The sequence below is a fragment of the Monodelphis domestica genome, chromosome 8 (assembly GCF_027887165.1).
Source record: "Monodelphis domestica isolate mMonDom1 chromosome 8, mMonDom1.pri, whole genome shotgun sequence".
Classification (NCBI taxonomy): Eukaryota; Metazoa; Chordata; class Mammalia; order Didelphimorphia; family Didelphidae; genus Monodelphis; species Monodelphis domestica.
Genome location: NC_077234.1, coordinates 165890312 through 165911835, shown reverse-complemented (window position 1 = coordinate 165911835; position 21524 = coordinate 165890312). Strand labels below are relative to the sequence as shown.

Below are 21524 nucleotides of genomic sequence, written 5' to 3'. Positions count from 1 at the left end.
CTGAGTATTTACATTTATACTATTTTCTTCTATTTATCCTTTTCTCTCTATTTTTATCCTGTCCCTCCTCAAAGGCTTATTTTGCTAGTGACTACTACTTCCCTAAATCTACCTCCCTTTTATCATGGCCTGCCCCAACTCACCCCTCATAACTTTTATCCCTTTCCCCTCCAATTTCCCTGATAGGTAAGACAGATTTCTATATCTAACTGCATGTGTATAGATAATATTCTTCCGTCTTTGAACCAATTCTGCTGAGAGTAAGATTTAAGCATTGTCAAGTACTCCTCTTACCTCCCCCCACTATAAAAGTTCTTTCTTGCATTTCTCATATGAGAAATATTTCCCCATTCTATCTCCCTTCTCCCACTTCATCCCTCCTTATATCTTTTTTGTAGGGAGAAGGCTTTAACCCACCATATTTGACATAATTGACTATGTAGACCTTTTCTAATTGCCCTAATAATGAAACTGTTCTAGGAGTTAACAAGTATCACTACCCGACATAGGAACGTAAATAGTTTCATTTTATTGAGTCCCTTATGATTACTCTTCCATGTTTTGATGTTTTTCTTGAGTCATCTGTGAATCAAATTTTCTATTCATCTATGGTGTTTTCATAAGAAATGCTTAAAATTGTTCTATTTCATTAAATATCACTTTCTTCCCTTTCTTATGGGTGCTTATCACAAAGGTAGACTAAGTCACATTTTCTCCAAGCAACATAGAAGTTTATTATCAAGGTACAAGCCTAGTTAAAAAAAAAAAAAAAGAGATTATGACAACCTCAGTTAAGCCAAAGACTTTGTAGTCACAGATCCTTTTAATAAGCATAGAACAGAGTAGTGAGGAAACAATAAAATTGTTTATAGAGTTGGCAGTGTCATGGGGTGAGGAATTATGATTGGTACATTAAGGAAAGAAAGTTTATGCACATGTGGGATTAAGACCACCCTTTTTTTCTTTTTTTTAAAGGAATGCTTTGTTGATTTGAGACCCTGCTGCATCCTGAGGTCATTGATAATCGACAAGAACTAATGGTTCCTGGGAATAAGATAAACTGCCTTTAATTGGGCAAGGATGACCAGAGATGGAACTAGGTCTACTCATATGCTCTCAAGGATAGCAAACAGATATCATGGAATTTCTCTGAATCCGAAGTTATGAGAAAGGGCAAATTTCCTTGGCATAAAGTGATTTGTAGGTAGTAAAAAGATAATAATGCCTTTAAAATAAAAGCATTTAGAGTATTAAACATCTAAAACTGGCTCAGAGTTTTCCAAATTATGGCATCTAGCTTCATAAAAAATTAAATTTTTGAACTCACAAGCCTCACTCAGAAACAAAGAAAAGGCTTAAATTGTTTTTTAAAATGCAAAATAAGGTTACGAAATGGAATTAAACATAAAATATAGGCTAAATGTTTGATTTTCATTCCCTAAAGGATTATACTCAGTTTTGGTGGGTAGATTTTTCTCAATCGTAACCCAATTCCTTTGCTTTCAAGAATATCATATTCCAAGCCTTCACATTCTTCATTGATAAAGTTGCTAAATATTGCATGATCCTGACTGTGGCTTCATATTTGAATTGTTTCTTTCTGGCTACTTACTCTATTTTCTCTTTGACATTAAAGTTCTGAAATTGGGCTATTCTATGCTTGGGAGTTTTCGCTTTGTGATCTCTTTCAGGGGGTGATTGATGGATTCTTTCCATTTCTATTTTATCCTCTAATTCTAAACTATTAGGGCAATTTTTCTTGCTAATTTTTTGAAAAATTATATCTAGGCTCTTTTTTAAATGACGGCTTACAGATAGCTAAATAATTCTTAGATTATCTCTAATATGTTTCCTAGGTTATTTGTTTTTTTCCAATGTGATATTAAACATTTTTTTCATTCTTTTGCTTTGATTTTTTTTCTTGGTATCTAATGGATTCATTAACCTCTACTTGCTCAATTGTAATTTTTAAACAATTATTTTCTTCAGTGAGCTTTTGTATCTCATTTTCCAGTAGACTAATTGCTTTTTTAAGCAGTTCTTTTTCCCAGAGAAATTTTGTACTTGTTTTTCTTATCTTACAAATAAAAGACCAGGCATTCAGCATCCTCCTACCAAAATATAAGTATAAATACCATTCTGCTACAGTTAGTCTTCTCCTCTCTTATTTCTGACTTATAATTTAGTACTATATTTCATAATTCATCTTTTAATACTCTAATAATAAGAATTAAATGAAAATACATTATAGCTTAAATATGAGATAAACTGGGTTTTTTTTAACTTCCTAACAAAAATCTCTTAATATAATTTTCATGGCAGAACACCAGAGGAATGAAGAGTCATTTTGTAAGAATTATTTTGATTTAAGAAGACTAAATACTCCACAGGACATTCCTTTCAGTATAAAGAAAGGTACACATATTTATTTTATTCTTCCATTCTAGGCCCTATCTTTAATGAATTAAACTAAGTGTGTTTTCAAATTTAGAGGGGCTTAATATTATTTGGTGATGTTAGTCATTTCTCCCAAGTTATGGCTCCCTTCACAAAAAAATCTAAATTGACATTCTAAAGAAAAATTAAATGGTGCAATCCATTAATCATTTGTAGATGCTAACAAATAACTTTTTTGGTCTTCTAAAAAGTGGATTGAGGTAACAAGAAAATTACCCATCCTCTAAACAATGTTGATCCCAAGCCAATTCCTAGATGAAATTAGGCAAAATGTATGCTTTCCTTTCCTTCTCTTAACATTTATATACCAATCAAATCAAATTTAAATGAAGAGGAACAGAAGTTAAGATAAAAAGAAAACACAAAAAGCAACTATAGTCTTTGGTCTTTGGAATACACGAAGAATTAGTGCTAGTGTTAAGAGAGGTAACAATTTCATATACAAGAGCCTTGCATCCTCCTTCCATACCTGATGTCTTCCTGTCTTCATGAATGACTATTTAGCTCGAAAACACAGAACTAAGGTTCTGACAAAACAGAAAAGTAGTATCCCCAAGTCATCCTTCCTCAAAACTTCAAATTGACAATGAAATTTATTAGTAATTTTATAATTCAGTCTCTGAAATAGTATTTAACTATATGAAGTAACAGTTATAATTCTCATCATGGCTGATATCTAATAAATGAATACTGACAACTACGTTATTCTATATCTTTTCTACAGTTTAACTATATAAAAATGTTCTAAGATGGAAAAATAATATTTGCTATCCAGAGCCCATATATGATGTACAACTCATGATGTGTAAACAAAATTAAAATTCATAAGATCATATGTTGGAGAGCTAGAAAGGATCTTAGAGATCATTTAATTCAATCCCTGTATCTTAACATGTCCTTCCTCAAGAAACAGATGTCCTTCCTCAAGGTCTTATAGCAAGTAAGTAGTAGAAGCAGGTCCTCAAATTCCAAAGCCAAGGTTCTTTCAACCTGCAGCTTGGTGATATGATTTAGAGCAGGGGTCCCCAAACTTTTAACACAGGGGGCCAGTTCACTGTCCCTCAGACCGTTGGAGGTCCAGACTATAAAAACCTAACCCTAACCCTAACAGGGCAGCAGTATACACAGTGCAGAATCCCCTCCCCCAGATCGCTGCTCACCATGCTGATGTCTTCCTTTGTGCAGCCATATAATCCTTTCCGTGGCACCTCCTTCTAAGGCACCACACAAAGGATTATATCACCGGAAGTAGTACTGTACGTGAGTGATGCCATGCTTTGGGGCACCGCCACATCCAGTGCTCCTCTCACTGACCACCAATGAAAGAGGTGCCCCTTCCGGAAGTGTGGTGGGGGCCAGATACATGGCCTCAGGGGACTGCATATGGCTCGCCAGCTGTGGTTTAGGGACTCCTGATTTAGAGTGAGAAGTGACCTCAAAGGTCATTTAATCCAATTATTGAGCAGAACAGGAAACTGGGAAATCTCAAAATGATTTGTCCAATTATAATAATTTAATAAGCTGCAATCACAATTTGAACTCAAGTCCTAACTCAGAATACATCGCTTTCTGCTATATTCTTTTTTCTCTCCTGAACAAGAACAGGTGTCACACTGCCTTATAACTGATATGTCCTATATGTTGTACTTTTTTGGAAAGCTGGGCACTACTGGAGACCTATTTATATTTCCCTCAAAGATGTCCGTGGTCTTCAAGTGCTATTGCAGTCAGAAGTACCACCAGCGGGGGCAGCTGGGTAGCTCAGTGGATTCAGAGTCAGGCCTAGAGATGGGAGATCCTGGGTTCAAATGTGGCCTCAGACACTTCCCAGCTGTGTGACCTTGGGCAAGTCACTTGACCCCCATTGCCTAGCCCTTACCACTCTTCCACCTTGGAGCCAATACACAGTATTGACTCCAAGACGGAAGGTAAGGGTTTAAAAAAAAGAAAAGAAAAAAAAAGAAGTACCACCAGCAGGACTATTTCAGACATGAGTCTGGGGACCAATATGAGATCCCCAAATTCACTCATAATTCGAGGGAAATAGAATCATAGAAGAAATCATTGATAACATAAGTCCTTACCATCCCTCACCTGAACCATTCCAAGCAATTAAGATATTTTTCCTTAAGTCTTTCAACCCTCTAACCTATTCTGCACATTCCTGCAAATGCAGTCTTCCTATAGCACTACTTTAAACATGTCACTCTCCTAATCAAGAAATTTTTAAGAGTTCCTCTCTGTCTATTAGTATAAAAATCTAAATTCTTAACCTTGGTGTTGAAGGGCCTTGAATAATTAGCCTTAAACTACTCTCAATATTGGCCAAACTTTTTTAAATTTTGTTTAATTAGTCAGTTTAGAACATTATTCCTTGGTTACAAGAATCATATTCTTACCCTCCCCTCCCCACCTCTTCCCACAGCCGACACACAATTCCACTGGGTTGTACATGTGTCCTTGATCAGAACTTGTTTCCATGTTGTTGATGTTTACACTATTTATGGTCTACGTCCCCAACCATATCCCTTCGATTGGTGTATTCAAACAGTTGTTTTTCTTCTGTGATTTTACTCCCATAGTTTTTCCTCTGAATATGGATAATGTTCCTTCTCTGTAGATCCCTGTTCATGATCACTGCATTTTGGCCAAACTTTTTATACACTTTATAGTTTCTCATCCCTAGGCTTTTTTTCTTCACGCAGCTGTCCATCCTGCCTTTAAAGATGAGGATCTTCTTTGCTTATCCAATGTGGCTATGGAAAGATGTGGATGGATGTAGATGTGGAGAGAGATAGAGATGGATAGGTGAAGATGTGGAAGGCTGTGAGTGGAAGTGAAGGAGGAAGTATAGACAGATGAAGGCTCAGAGGATTGAGGCGGAGGTAAAGGTGGATATCTTCTTTAAATCTAGTTCCAAATGATTTTTCCCTCCTCTAAGTTCTTAAAGAAATAATTTGTGCATAATTTGTTAGCAAATAATTTGACACAAATTTAGGTTCTCTCTTTTTAAAAAACATTGTTATTTCACTTTTCAAGGATTTGGGTACTTCATTGATTTATATTATCAGAGCAGGGCATTAATAAGATTATATTAAATTTCTTTGTACCTTCCAGAGTACATTGATATCTATATACAGTAGATGCTGAATAAATTCTTGTTCATTTGATTTTTCCAAAAAGAAACTGCTACATGTTGTCAAAGTCAGAACTAGATCATAGGGCTCTAAATTTGAAGTTAAGGGTTCTTTCTATAATGCCATTCACTGCCTCTAGGAATAAGTAACAAAGTTAAACAAAAATTTTCCCCTCTTCCCATTTAAGATATTAAACCATTATTTCTATGTCACTAAGACCAAAGAATATGCTTGGTTTGTCTTTAAATAAATTTCATTCCACAAAGAAAGGAAACAAAAGAGAAGCTAAATATATTATATTTTTATTAGAATTACTTCATGAACCTCTTAAAGTACAAGTTAATTACAGCTGTCCCAAATGAAAGAAATTTTTATGGCATTCCTGTACACAAGATGGACAAATGAGATATGCATAACACTAGAGTTATAAGGATTTGTAGCTGGTTGCTTTGACTGCATCCAAAGATTACTGATGGTCAGTGACAATTTGGAAGAATAGCTGTGACCTAAGTCTTGCCCTATTCCACATTTTTATCACTGACTTGGACAACAACATTACTATAAGGTATGCAATGATAAAAGAAAGAAGAGATAGAAAAGCCACTGACTAGATACAATGAAATTCTGGAACCTTTTTTAAGTGAACTTTAATATTAATAAATTTAAAGTTTGTACTAGGGTTAAAAAAAAATACATTGTTTGATGAAGAGATTCTGCCTAAATAGAATTAAAGAAAATGAGATTTAAGGGTTGGGATGACTATAATGTCAGTTCTAACTTCACACTAATAGGAATGCAAATGGAGGGGGGGGGGTAAAGAGAAATAATTCCTCAACATATAATACCAGGGAAAACCTCAGAATAGTTCCAAGTAATCTTAAAATGAGAACTATTACCATAATATTAAATTAAAAATAAATTTTTTCCAATTTACAACTACACCCTAAATTATACCTAAAATCATTGCCAAAACAAGTATGTAACCTTAAATGTTACAGTCTACTCTTCCAAACTGAATAATGAAAAAATAAAAATCTACTATACTTCATCAACAGCAAAATCAAGTATTTTACCCATCTAAAAAACTGTATTTTCTTTAAGACCTTTTCAACATTTAAAGTTTAATTTTTTTAATGCTCCAAAGCCTAAAATGTCAGTTAACTTGAATTTCCTGTTATTACTAAATAAGTTTATAGAAAATGTGAATATAGACAAATGAAACAAGCAAGAATTTTCTCTGGATGTCTTCCATATTGCTTTTCTTTCATTAAGCCAAAGATACAAGCCTAATATTTTACATGATAAAGGAAATCTGTGGAACTAATCCCAGAAACCTCTTTCTGTTTTCTTGCATAACACCTCCAGGGCACAGAAAATACAAAATGCTTCATTTGCATCCTTAAACACTAGAAACTGAGAATGAACCTTTTCAGCTGCAAATGTTATTGCATCTACATTTCCAGAGGAGAAAGAAGGTTAAACAGCCTACTCAGGTTTATGTTAACTCATCTCTTTTTAGTACTCAAATGAGCACAAAGAGTAGAGAATGTGGAAGCTTAACAGCCCAACCTCTTTCTTCCTTACATTCAATTAGACTCTGGAAATGGATATCACTGATGATTAAATGAAGATAAAGAAAAGAAAACAGGTATGTAGAAAGGAAATGACAAATACTAACAACTGTAATCTGGATCTTCCAGTCTTAAAAGGGGTATTTTTATATCTTAATACTCTAATAAATTATTGTTTAATATACTAATCATTATTATTGAAAACTAAAATTCTATTTCAGAGCTAAAAAACTGTGTTAATATAAGTTCTACCCTAAAAATATGAAATGCATTCAAAGAACTAAATTTGCTGTCTTTTCTATGACTTTCTAATACATTAATAGGCAATGAATAACTCATTCTAAGATATCAGAAAAATTTAAAGATTAATCCATTAAATGAGTAGCAATTAGATCCAACACAAAGTAAAAATATTTGCAGTTTTCAGATCTAACCCTAAAAATTAATTTAAATTAACTTGAAGAAAAAGAAAAAGACCCCTTCAAAGATGGATGAGAAAGGGAATGGGGTGGAGTATTAGGACAACTCTGTGGGGCTTCAGAATGTTGCTTTTGTTGGTATCTCACCCTTGAATTTGCAGAAAGTTAAATTTAAAACAGTAAGGAACCTCAGAACAATACATTGAATAGTACTAATGAGCAATATGACTAATAAAGATATAATTTTTATTTAGTTTATTTAACAAAGATATCGTATCAACTTAAAAATTAGGAGTTTATTAAAGGACTGAATTATAACCAGATTTCTAAATAACTAGTCTTTAAAATGTATGTGCTCTAAACTTTTTTCTTTTAGTTGGGAGTAATATGTACATAGGGGGCAGCTTACATTCAGAGGATTTTTAAAGGACCTAAACCACATAGTCACAAAAAATTGTACTTTTAGATTTTTAGAAGACCTTATCAACTATGTTGTTTAAATCATACCCAAAAAAGAAATATACTAGGATATACCCAATGAATATGTTCTATCCTCTCTCTTTCTCTACTGGCTAACTGCTGTGTGGCACAGTGGATAAAGTACAGTTCCTAATGACATGGGCACTGTACCCCCAGAAACCCAGGCCAACTATTATCAGGGAAAACTCCTTTGCCCTTTCATCCTTGTGACTCTTAACCTAGAAACACCCAATGACCTCACCTAGGGTCCAGAGATGTTTACCCTCTTTTGTCCTCTAGATTTAAGGTGGATAAATAAATGAATCTTTATGCCTCCAGGCAGACCCCAGTCAGATGACCACCTCACCCCCCCAAATGCCAGAGGGACTAACACTCACTCTGGTCTTGTCCACCCCAGGACCTAGCATCTAAAGTGTATATAAGTGTATATAAACCCCAGAACTGATGTCGTCTGGGGGACGGCCTCTCCATCCAGGAACAGCTTTTCCTCCCATGCTGTCCCCATAGGAAACAGCCTTTCCTTTCATGCTGTCCTCCCAAGGAACTGCTCCCCATCTTGCTGTTCTACCTTGCTATCCTCCTGGCCACTCTCAACATTACTTTCTAAATTAATAAATCTCTTTTTGTTTTTAAGCTAAGTCTTGGAGTCATTGCATGCTTGCAAAAGGTATCCTTCCCGAACCCAAAAAGGGTATCCTTCCATGCCCATAACACTAAAATCAGAAAGACTTTAATTCAAATTCAGCCTCAGACACTTATATGATCTTGGGCAAACCACTTAACTTCTGCCTCAGTTTCTTCAACTACAAAATGGAGATAACAACAGCACCAACTTACCATATTAAGAATCAACTGAAATATTTGTAAAGTGCTCAGCACACTTTGTTCCCTTCTTTCTCTCCTAGAAAACCTCCAGAAAAAGGGAAGCAACTACTTCCTAATCCAGTACACTTTTACCTGTAATTATTAGCAAGTGTTTCTTTACATAAAGTCTAAAGTTACCTACAATTTCCACTCCTAGTTCTAATTATTGAAATTAAACAAAGCATAATCCTTTCACATACTGAAAGATAGCTACAGGTCACCAGGGACTTCCACTTCTAAAGCCTAGATATTTCTGGTTCCTTCAAGTGATTTTCATTGTGGCATGGAACTAAGGACTTTCTTCATCCTAAGAATCTTCCCTTGGGTATTCTAATGTGAGAAATTAGAGAGGAGCAGAATCATAAGCAGTTAATTGTAGGAATTTCATCTTTCATTTGTTATAGTAGGTGAGAAGAACTAGGTATTGTCCAAGCTTGGAATCTAGCTACATAAGGTTAATCTATCTTAATTTGTTTCCTTTTCTGTAAAAGGAAGAAAAAAATATTTGTACTATAGGTTTTATAAGGCTTTTGTGAGAAAAGTTCTTTGTACACTGGGTGTCTGCAGAGTTCAGAAAGATTAGCACCTATGGTATGAGAGCTTGTTGATCAAATCCTTTTCAGTGCAACTCACCCAACTTCCATCCAACTCTCCCCTACAGTTCCAAGAAGCTGTAGCTGCTTTTCAGGCAAGCAGGATAAACCAGGCCGAGGTTAACTGACAGGTATCAGACCATCAATGAGTTAGGGGAAGGTCTACCCCAAACCTAAGAAGACTTTACCAGATGAAATGGAGAGATGAGAACAATTTGTTCTCATTCTATATTCAGTCATCAGAGACAGTCTGATTTTTGTCTCAACACTGGATTTCAATGTCTCTGGAAGAGAATATAGCTTCCAACTTTTTGCAACTCATTCTCACTTCAATGCAATTCAGGAGAGTCAAAGACTACTCTCTGATGTCATTTGGACATCTTCAAAACAAAGAACAACTTTATACATTATAAACATGTTATTACTAATGCTGAAAATAACAGATCTTGTGTATGAGACAAAATTTTGGAAATGTATGAGGCAAATTATAGACCCTTAGACTACTAGTCTCTTTACCTGACAAATGGGTTAACGAATGATTTCAATTCAATTTAATTAAAACATTTATTAAATCAGGTATTGTGCTAAGCACAGGGGAGTAGGAGAGTCTCAGAAAGTACAACCAATATGATGATGATAATAATAATAAGTAAGTGGCTTGATATTCAGGGAGGAAACTTCCTAGTAATTAGAGCTGTAAAAAGAGGAAATAAAAACATGATAGATTCCCTTCCAAGAAAGTCTTCAAGCTAAGGCTGGACAACTACAAATCAGTTATATTCAAGAGGGAATTCCTTTCGTGCACAAGTTCAATTGGGTGAACATTGAGGTCCCTTACAACTCTAAAGTATAGTCAGATGTTTATTAGATGCCTACTATGTTCCAGGCATTATGCTGCAGGTTGTGAAAACAGAAAAAAGTTAAAGTTCCTATCCTCAAATGAACATACACTTCATGGGGAAAGTACTACATAAGCATATAAACATATATAAAATCTAGGCAGAATAAATACAAGGGAACTGGGTAGGAGGCACTGACAACTAGGGAGATCAGGAGGTACCAAATGAGCTGTGCTTTGAAGACATCTAAGAAGTCTTTATTTATTAGGGGGAACAGAAGATACCTAAACACAAGGGGTAAGAAGGGCAGTTCTAAAGGAAAGCCAGAAAGAAAAAGATTCTCATCTAGTAGGCTGAAATTGAAGTGGTCAAATAATTACTCACTAAACAAATGGGAAAATATACAGAGAAGAAAGTAGAAACCCAAAATAATATTATTGCCAAAATCTTCTAACAATGAGGTTTTCAATACAACTCAGACTATAAGATTCTTTATATTTAGTTCTTAAGAACCAGTGTGTTTTAGCTATGAAAGGATATAAAAATCTGTATGTAGATATAAGAGAAGAAATTTCTATATGTTATATATCTACTACTTAGTTGAAATCAGTAGGGCTTTCACATTCTCTGAGGAAACTTTGTGATTCATTTGAAGGTACAGATATTTTAAAATGTGACAAATTCTCTGAGCCATGCAGGAATGAGAGTATTACTGGACATACATTCAAATGCTACCTTGAATACTAACCATGTGATTATAGGTGTCACAAAATCTCTGGGCTTTTTAGTTTTCTCACTTTTAAAATGGAGATGTGAATATTACTGCATGTATTTCACACAAGTATTATGAAGACCAACTGAAATGACATAAGAAGTGATTTAAAATATTTCTATTACTATACAATGCTTTGTATTTAGGAATAAATTCTAGTCCACATAAACTACTGTAACCATAATCACAAGCTTTGTCATGTGTGACATAAATGATGGAGAAATAATTCTCTACAAATCTTCAAGAGAAGACAGAAATGTTTTGCTAAGTGTTGTTGCTCAGACACATCTATGGAGTTTTAACTTCCTCCAATACATAGTATACCTATATAATAATGGAATTTATTTTTAAAAATTAACATTTATTTCTTAATTGAGTATATTCCTTAATTTTATAAAAAGTTATCCATTAGATATAATAGATCCATTATCTAACTGTGTTTTCTCTCTCCTTACTAGGCAGGTTAGGCTCAGTTTTTTTCTTAAAGATAGTAAATAATAGCTAGCATCTATAAAGCACTAACATTTATAAAATATTATAACATATTTTACAAATACATTTGACCTTCACAACAACCCTGCAGGTAGGTAACTATTATATGCCTGTATCCCTTCCACATCTCTACTTTCCCCACTATGAAGATTGACATAAAAATATCAAATGGGAATTTTGGGGGAGTTTTGGGCTAGTACTTGACCCCCCAAAAAGTTTAGAAACTCAGAAATGTATAAAATGTATGCATAGTATTGCATAATATCAATATATTTTATCTTTTAATATCATAAATATATACAATTTCTTTTTTTAAGCTAAAATAAGTAAAAAGTCAAAGTTTGCAAAAAGAAAGCAAAAGCCAGCAGATAACATACAAAGGTCAAAATATAAAGATTTAAAAGTATAGTTACTCATAAATGTATGCATGGTACTATAAATATCCCACAAAAGAAAAAGAAAATATTCAGGCTCCTTTTTTGGTTTGAAGAGAGAGTGAAAAAATTTATGCAGATTTTCCAGATTAAAAGGATGTGAAGTCCCTAACCCCCAGGATGTGGAAGAAATGCCAGTAGTAGAGAGTTCCAAGAGCTACTACAAATAGAAGGCAAATACCTGCTGACTTCTCCATTTATTTTTAAATTAAAAAAACCCTTACCTTCTGTCTTAGAATCAATATTGTGTATTGGTTAAAAAGCAGAAGAGAGGTCCAGGCTACACAATGGTGGTTAACTGACTTGCCCAGGGTCATAGAGCTAGGAAGTGTTTGAGGTCAGATTTTAACCCAGGACCTCCCATCTCTAGGCCTGACTCTCAATCCACTGAGCCACCCAGCTGCCCCATCCCATTTCTGCAGTCTACCACCCCTACACACAAACACACAGTGAATAATAAATCTAAACAGGAGACTAGCCTGAGTCAGATTATGAATATGAATGAAATAAAGAGCAAATATAAGGTCATATAAACATAGGCTTCATTTTCAGCCCCTCAAATATCTACATATCCAAGGTCCCTAAGAAGGTATGAATCTTTTGTGGGAGATGATATAAGGATGCAATTATAGAGAATTATAGAGGCTCCCTTCAACCAACCATAGAAGCCAAAGGTCCAGAGATGAAGCAGAGGGAGTCAATTCAATGCAGCAAACATTCATTGAGCAAATATTAAGTGCTAGGTATGATAGACTGGTTTAAAGTAAATATTCTCTGACCCTTTCTCCTTCCCTTTTTAGCATTTAAGTAAGCAAATATTGATGTGGAACTCCTGAGATATTATGAGGATTTTTTACCTGTAGGTCAAATATGTGATTGAACTGGTATAATGGAAACATTCCATGTAATCTGCAGAGAAATTCTCTGCCTGGTTCTAGTCTACTGTGTGGATATGTAAAGAAGCCGACTTTTGACCAAGTATGGTATAGAGGCTTGTAATATTTGATGATAAAGTTACTTGTCAATTAAGAAAAAAAAAAGCAGATGACTTGATGATTATTCAAAGTAATTTACTAGGTTCTTGGGTTCTTATTTCCTTCCTGGCTGCAAGTAAGGCACTACTTTGAAGGGTTTCCCAAGAGCTGACTAAGGGAAGGACAGTTACTACCATTCCCTTACCTAGTCTCATTATGGTTAAAACACACAGCAGCTATACCTGGTATTCTACCTAAGAAAGTCTAAAGCTTTCATTTAGGTTTGCTCTTGTGTATTTCCTTCTCAAATATGTGACTAAATAGCAAAATGAAGATGAATGCTCCAAAGAAACCTTGTGAGATTTAAGAGTTCTAATGATCTATGACTATAGCAACAGCAACAGCAGTGGTATATGCACCAGAATAACAGTAGCTGAGGGCAAGGAAAACATGTATGAGAGATGAGGAGAGGAATGTAAAAAGAAGAGACAAATGTAGAAAAACAATACTTAAGAAAGATGTCAGCTATAATGAATGTGGTTTCTAGTGGTAGAAAAAAAGTGCTGAATGCTTAGTGAAAGAAATCGAAGCTGGTAGCCCCAAATTAGCAACTTGCTCAGCAGAAAACTACATTCAAGAGTCCTGCATGAGAACTCTACAATGAAAGGACCTCCATTATCAGGAGTTTTAAGCACTTTGTCACACATGTTCCCTATGTGAGTGCCTTACAACCATTTTACTCTAAATTGAAGGCTGTTATTGCAGTGTATTTGTGGGAGAGTATATGCCAGGTTTATGGAAGGAAATCTCTTAATATGCTACCCCAGTAAATGTCATTTCTGAAATCTAGCTACATCTCTTGGCTCCATGTTCATAAGAAACATGCCAGTGTGTGCTCAAGAGTCTCACTTGCATAAATAAATAAGACATATACTATGTGCCAGGTACTGTGCTAAAGGCAAGATAGATGCTGAGATAAAACTAGCAACTACATGAACACAATTACAAAACACTTCTTACATGAATAAAATCAGATCTAAACAACTGGAAAAATAGTAATTGCTCATAGACAGGCTGAGTCAACATAATAAAAATTAAAATTCTACCTAAATTAATTTACTTATTCAGTGCTATAACAATAAAATAAAAAAGTATTTCATAGAGTTAAAAGAAAGAATAAGAAAATTCATTTTGGAAGAACAAAAGGTCAAGAATAACAAGGAATTAATGGGGGGTGGGGTGGAGAATGTGAAAGAAAGTGACCTAGCAGTACCAGTTCCCAAACTATACTATGAACTGGTAATCATCAAAATCTGGTACTGGCTAAGAAAAAGTGGTAGATCAGTGGAATAGATTAGATACATGATACACAGTAGTAAATGACAAATAAACCCAAAGATCCAAGTTTTGGGGATAAGAACTCATTATTTCACAAAACTAGGAAACATGGAAAACAGTACAACAGAAACTACCCTTGGACCAACATCCCACACTATATATCAAGATATGGATACATGATTTAACTATAAAGGGTGATACATAGGGGACCATGGAATAGCTTACCTATCAGGTCTCTGGATAAGGGAAGAATTTATGACCAAACAAGAGATAGATGAGATGTAAAATGATTAATTTTAAATATATTAAATGTTTTTGTATGAACAAAAGCAATGTGACCAATATTAGAAGGAAAGTAGAAAACTAGGAGGGTAATAGGATTGGAAAACAGTATCTCTGATAAAGATTTCATTTCTCAAATAAACAGAACTGAGTCAAATTTCTAAGACTACAAATCATTTCCCTATTGAAAAATGCTCATAGACTATAACAGACATTGTTCAGAAGAAGAAATCAAAGCTATTTATAACCATATGAAAAATGCTCTAAATCAACTGTTGTTTAGAGAAATGCAAATTAGAACAACACTAAGCTCACACCTGTCAGATTGGCCAATATGACAGAAAAAGAAAATGATAAATGTTGAAGGAGAAATGGGAAAATTAGATCACAAATGCAGTATTGGTAGTATAAGAGAACTGATCCAACCATTCTGGAAAATAAAATAGAACCATGCCCAAATGGCTATAAAACCATACATCCAGCAAAAGATCAAAATCTTTTTTTAAATTAATTAATTTATTTAGAATATTTTTACATGGTTACATGATTCATGATTTTTCCACCCCTCTTCCCTCCCCCCTCCCAGCACTGACAAGCAATTCCATTGGGTTCCTACATGTATAATTATTCAAAATCTATTTCCATAGTATTCATATTTGCAATAGAGTGAAAAAGATCAAAATCTCTAATCCAGCAATATGACCAGTGTGTCTATTCTTCCAAAGAGACCAAAGAAAAAGGAAAAGGGCCTATTTTTACAAAGTTCTTTTTCTAATACCAAACAATTGGAAATTAAGAGAGGAAGATGATTTCACAAAAACCTGGAAAAGATCTACATGAACTGATAAAAAGCAAAGTGAGCAGAAACAAGAGAATGCTTTTGAAAGGATAAGTGATAAGGGATAGAGAAAAATGGATAGATTGTCTTTAAGAGGAAAGGGGGAAAATTTTTTTTTAATTTTTTAAGACACTATTTTATTTGGTCATTTTCATACATTATTCATTGAAAACAGATCATTTTCTTTTCCTCCCTCCCTCCCCCCACATACCCTCCCCTAGCCAAGGCATGATTTGTCTGGGTCCATGCTCTGAACCCATTTTCTTCTTGTTGGTATTTGCATTAGGGTGCTCATATAGCATCTCTCCTCAATCATGTCCCCTCAACCTCTATAGTCAAGCAGTTGCTTTTCCTCCGTGTTTTTACTCCCTCAGTTTGTCCTCTGCTTGAGGATAGTTTTTTTTTCTCCTAGATCCCTGCAGATTGTTCAGTGACATTGTAAAGCCATTAATGTAGAAGTCCATTACATTCTCTTGTACCACAGTGTGTCAGTATCTGTGTACAATGTTCTCCTGGTTCTGCTCCTCTTACACTGCATCACTTCCTAGAGGTTGTTCCAGTCTCCATGGAATTCCTCCACTTTATTATTCCTTTGAGCACAATAGTATTCCATCACCAACATATACCACAATTTGTTCAGCCATACTCCAATTGAAGGGCATCCCCTTATTTTCCAATTTTTTTCCACAACAAAGAGCGCAGCAATGAATATTCTTGTACAAGTCTTTTCCCTTATTATCTCTTTGGGGTACAAACCCAGCAGTGCTATGGCTGGATCAAAGGGCAGACAGTCTTTTATCGCCCTTTGGGCATAGTTCCAAATTGGCCTCCAGAATGATTGGATCAATTCACAACTCCACCAGCCCTGCATTAATGTCCCTACTTTGCCACATCCCCTCCAGCATTCATTACTTTCCTTTGCTGTCATGTGAGCCAATCTGCTAGGTGTGAGGTGATACCTCAGAGTTGTTTTGATTTACATCTCTCTGATTATAAGAGATGTAGAGCACTTTCTCATGTGCCTATTAATAGTTTTGATTTCTTTATCTGAGAACTGCCTGTTCATGTCCCTTGCACATTTTTCAATTGGAGGATGGCTTGATTTTTTGTACAACTGGTTTAGCTCTTTATAAATTTGAGTTATTAGACCTTTGTCAGAGGTTTTTGTTATGAAGATTGTTTCCCAATTTGTTGCTTTCCTTCTAATTTTAGTTACATTGGTTTTCCTTGTACAAAAACTTTTTCATTTGATGTAGTCAAAATTATTTATTTTGCATTTTGTGACTCTAAGTCTTGCTTAAATCTTTCCCTTCCCAAAGGTCTGACATGTATACTATTCTATGTTCACCTAATTTACTTAGAGTTTCCTTCTTTATATTCAAGTCATTCACCCATTCTAAGTTTATGTTGGTGTAGGGTGTGAGGTGTTGATCCAAACCTAATCTCCCCCACACTGTCTTTCAATTTTACCAGCAGTTTTTATCAAATACTGGATTTTTGTCCCAAAAGATGGGGTCTTTGGGTTTGTCATAGACTGTCTTGCTGAGGTCATTTACCCCAAGACTATTCCATTGATCCTCCTTTCTGTCTCTTAGCCAGTACCAAATTGTTTTGATGTCCACTGCTTTGTAATATAGTTTGAGATCTGGGACTGCAAGGCAACCTTCCTTTGTATTTTTTTTTTCATTATTTCCCTGGATATCCTTGATCTTTTATTCTTCCAAATGAACTTTGTTATGGTTTTCTCTAATTCAGTAAAATTTCATCTCTGGCTTTTTGGTCATCCTTTTCCTTCTGGTCTGATTTTCTTTGAAGATCATCTTTCATCCTCTTTACCTCATCTTTCATCTCCTTTGCTTCATCTTTCATCTCCTTTGCCTCATTTCCCAGCTGGGTGATTTTGGCTTTCAAGACACTATTTTTTTGTTTTAGTTGCAGTGCCTCTGTTTCCAGATGACTTATCTTAAATTTTAAGTTCTTTTTCCAATTGTCTTCAGCCTCTCTTAGTTGTGTTTTGAGTTCTTCCACAGCCTGTATGCAATTCGCTGGGATTTCTGGTTTATCATTTGCTGATCTCTCCCCCTCTTTCCATTTGTTGAGTAAAAGCTGTCTATTGTAGATTCTTTCTTCTTTTTCTGTTGTTTGCTCAAATTCTCCCCTTCTTTACTCCCCGTATTTGTCTGTGCTCTTGTTCCTCTCATTTTTTTGGTTTTGGGGGGCTTCTATCAGTCTCTCCTCTTGGAGCTTTGGGTTTGAGCTTCCCTGTCCTCTGGAGGCTTTTGATTGGCTTAAAGTCCAGCAGTCAATGAGGATGGGTGGGGAGCCTGGGATTCCTTGAGTTCTGGAGACTTTTTATGGGATTAAGTTCAGCTTGGTTGGCCTGGATTTGCTCTGAGTTCTAAACTTCCTGGACAGCTGGAGCAAATATGGAGGATCTCCAAAGCTCTGGCCAGGCTGCCAGGTCTATGCTACTTCTAGGCCACCATCTTGACTCCACCTCTAGGTTTCTGTTCTTTCAGAAGACCCTGCTCTCTAAGTGGGGGAGGGTTGGTGGCCTCCCTGGGCTCTGAGGGCTCCTGATGGGATTGGATTCAGCTGGTGCCCTAAATCTGGAACCTCCCTTGAGACTCAGATGGAAGGACCCAGCCAAGGGGCTACAGGCTTCCCCCTTCTCTCTATGTTTCCCTGTCTTCTGTGTTGGGCGCCCCAGAGACTGGCTCAGGTTGCTTTCAAGGTGAGTCCTTCAGAATAGCCAGCCCTGAGGCCCTTTTGCTGGACCTGAGGTTCCCGCTGCTGCTGCAGGCTCAGCACTCTGGGTTAGGGTGGATGGGTCCTGGGACCTTCCTTCTGTCTACCCCTTAGATCTGAGTGATCTAGGGTTCTGGCTTTTGGGGGGCCTTACCTTTTGATCCAGGTCCAGGAGGAGGGTTTCCCGGGTCTGTCTTCTGTTCAGTTTGAATTTTGGTGTCCTGGGAGCACTCAGTTTGTGATTGGTAAGTAAGGGTTTTCAGAGGTCTGAACTTTCACTGCTTCTAAGCCGCCATCTTGACCGGAAGTTAATCAAGGGGGAGAATTTAGACATAAACCCTGGTAGAAGATTCTGGAAGGAGAAGAGGATCTTGGTGGATCTTGGGAGTTACTGGGTTAACAATCTCTCCTGATCTGGCTTTCCTCTGAACTGGTAAGGTGGATCATTGCTCTGGCATCCCCTGATAAAAAACTAATCTTGTGGAAACATTAGAAATTCCTGGGTTGGAAAGCTGCCTTGGAGTACAGAGATCAACCTATCAGAAACAACTTGGTTAAGGTAAACCCAAGAATTTTGCCACCTGGGACTTTGGGTTTACCTAGGAAGCCAATCCCAGACTTTGGGTAAAGACTCAGTACATCTGTGAGTCCTGCATCCTCAGCCTTTTAAAGCCAATCTATATTATATAGGTAGTCAGATAGCTTTTTGGGGTCCAGATAAGATCAGGGAATGAATAGGAAGGGTTTGAGAAGACCAGAAGAACAAACCCTGTGAGGGGGATCATAGATAGGTGGGAAGAGTTATAATTGTGTAGATTTAGGACTTTACATTAAACTATCTCCTTTTGGAGATTTTTTTTCTTCTTTCACTATGGACAGTATCATCAATATCATATGATGATCAACTGTGAATGATTTAGTTATTCTTAGCAATTAAGTAATCCAAGACAATCCTGAAGGATTTAAGATGAAAAATCCTATCTATCTCTAGGAAAAAAAAACTGATGGAAGTCAGAATGAAGACTGAAACATACTATTTTTCACTCTTAGTGAATTTTTATTGTTTTGATATTTGTCTTCTTCCAAAATATGAAAAATACATAAATATGTTTTACATGTTATCAAATATATAGCCTATATCAAATTGTTAGCCATCACAGGGAGGAGGAAGAAGAAGGAGAGAAGAAGAGAATTTGGAACTCAAAATTTTAGATAATTAATATCAAAAGTTGCTTTTACATTTAATGGAAAAAATAAAATATTAAAAGGGAAAAAAAGGCTAGGCATACAAAAGACATCCCTGATCTCAAGGAGCTCAGAGTCAAGTAAGGGGAAACAGTAGCATGTAACTAAACATAAATAAACATATTCAGCATAATTTATAAACAATCAGCAGAGGAAAGGTATTAGAATTAAGAAGGATCAAAAATGTTTATTTTTAGGTGGTGAGATTTTATCTGGGACCTGAAGGAAGCCAGCCTGGGGCCCAGAGTCAAGAATTGTTTGATGAATGTGAAAGAGGCCAGGGTTATTGGATCATAGACTATGGGTATTTGTGTTAGAAGAGGAGAGAGGTGGATAAAGTGTTACACTTGAAAGGGACAGAAATCATATAGTGCATGAGGGGAGGGAAGAATAAGAAGAATGGAAGGGAAGCCAGATGAATTATGAAATGCCAAATATATGATTTTATATTTTATTCCAGAGGTGAGAGGGAGCCATTGGAGTTATAATGATTATTTGTGAAATAGACACTGATGCTTTTTAGGGGATGGTACTTGATTGACCAAAGGAGCTGGTTGAGGAAGAGGTGTTGAATGGTAGAAGTCTAGATGAAGTGGCTCCTACTCTCTCTCTCTCTATCTCTATCTCTATCTCTCTTTCTCTCCCCCCTCCCCCTCTCCCTCCCTTCACCTGGGCTATGCTATCAAGGGGTGATAATCAGGAAATTGGCATTCCCCTGTTGTGAGAGGGTGGTAGGAAGATGAAGAAGAGTCTTCCCTATTAGGGTATGTAAAGGGTACCCCAAATACCCTTGCAAGTAGCATTCAGTAGGATAAGCCTCCCCTGAGTCTTCTAACTCGGCGGGGGAGGGTCTTGATCTGTACCCGGTTATGGCTGATCTGTAGCCTCAATGAGTTGCTTTCTCTTAGCTCCTTGAATAAGCCTCTTGGAAAATATCTGACTGGGAGTAAAATAATTTAATGGACAATGAATATAAGAAAAGATGGGGAGCTGGAATGAGGAAATCAGAGTCCCTGATTTCTAATCCAAGAAGTCCTTGGTTCTGGCAGCTGTAAAGCTAAATCCAGAATTTCACCTTCCCTTCCATCTATCTCTCACTCTTAATTTAGTATTTAAAGGGCCAAGGAATAAACCAGGCAGGTGCAAAAGGCTAAGGGAGGGTCTAGTCCTCTCTGGCTGAGAGTCCTAGACCCTCACAGGTCCAAAGAAACTTGACTCTAATTGGATGTTGTCCTAAGTACTAAGACCGTGAAATACTCTTCAGGAGAAATTCTGGAGTTGAACACTTGGAGATCTTTGGTCAGGCTCTTGGCAAATCTCTGGTAAGGCCAGATGCTTCCATCCGTCTTGAGATCTCCACACCAGAAGTTCTGAGTTCTTCCTGGAGCTCCCCCAGATTAACCTTCTTCTCCCATGATCCTCTGTTACCAATGGTCTCTGGCTATCAATCATCTCTTCTTTCAGTGTTCCATCTTTTCCTTTGCAACCTGCCCTTACAGAGTTTATCAAGAGGGGGATGTGGTCAGACATGTCAGACACTTGGGACAGGCTGACCAATTAGCAGCCAGTCCAGTTATAAGAACATGAGGACCTGCACCAAGGAAGGGACAGTGACAGATGCAGGGGCATACATATACAAGTGATGTTATAATGGTCCCTGGCCACATATTGGATATGGAGCAGTGAGAAACAGTGAAAATTTGAAGATGACACCTCTGTTGTGATCCTAGGTTCCTGGGAATATAGTGGTACCCTTGACAGTAATCAGGAAGTTTGAAGAGGAGGGGAAAATGAGTCATTTTGAATATAAGGAATTTAAGATATCTACTAGATATCTAGTTTCAAGATATCCAATGAATAGTTGAAAATGTAGGCTTAGGAAATCTGTAAAATGGAGATTTGAACCCCAGGCTTCGATTCCCAGAAGTCCTTGGTAGTTCCCAGAATTCCCTATAATATCACCCTGAGTCCTCACCTGAGCTCAATCAGATTTTGTATTTAAACTGACTCTCCACCTACTTTGTGGCTCTCCCTGCTTCCG

The 21524-nt window shown here is 36.4% G+C and overlaps 1 protein-coding gene and 1 long non-coding RNA gene across 3 annotated transcripts in view; one reads left to right on the top strand and one right to left on the bottom strand.

The window, feature by feature from the left end:
• Nucleotides 1–21524, bottom strand: part of PCCA (propionyl-CoA carboxylase subunit alpha) — a 569394-nt gene that overhangs the window by 413911 nt on the left and 133959 nt on the right. The window lies entirely within an intron of this gene.
• LOC130455842 (uncharacterized) overlaps nt 7022–21524 on the top strand; it is a 52779-nt gene continuing 38276 nt past the window's right edge. Inside the window, exon 1 of the long non-coding RNA XR_008914020.1 lies at nt 7022–7242. This is a non-coding gene — a long non-coding RNA (uncharacterized LOC130455842). The remainder of the gene's footprint in view (nt 7243–21524) is intronic.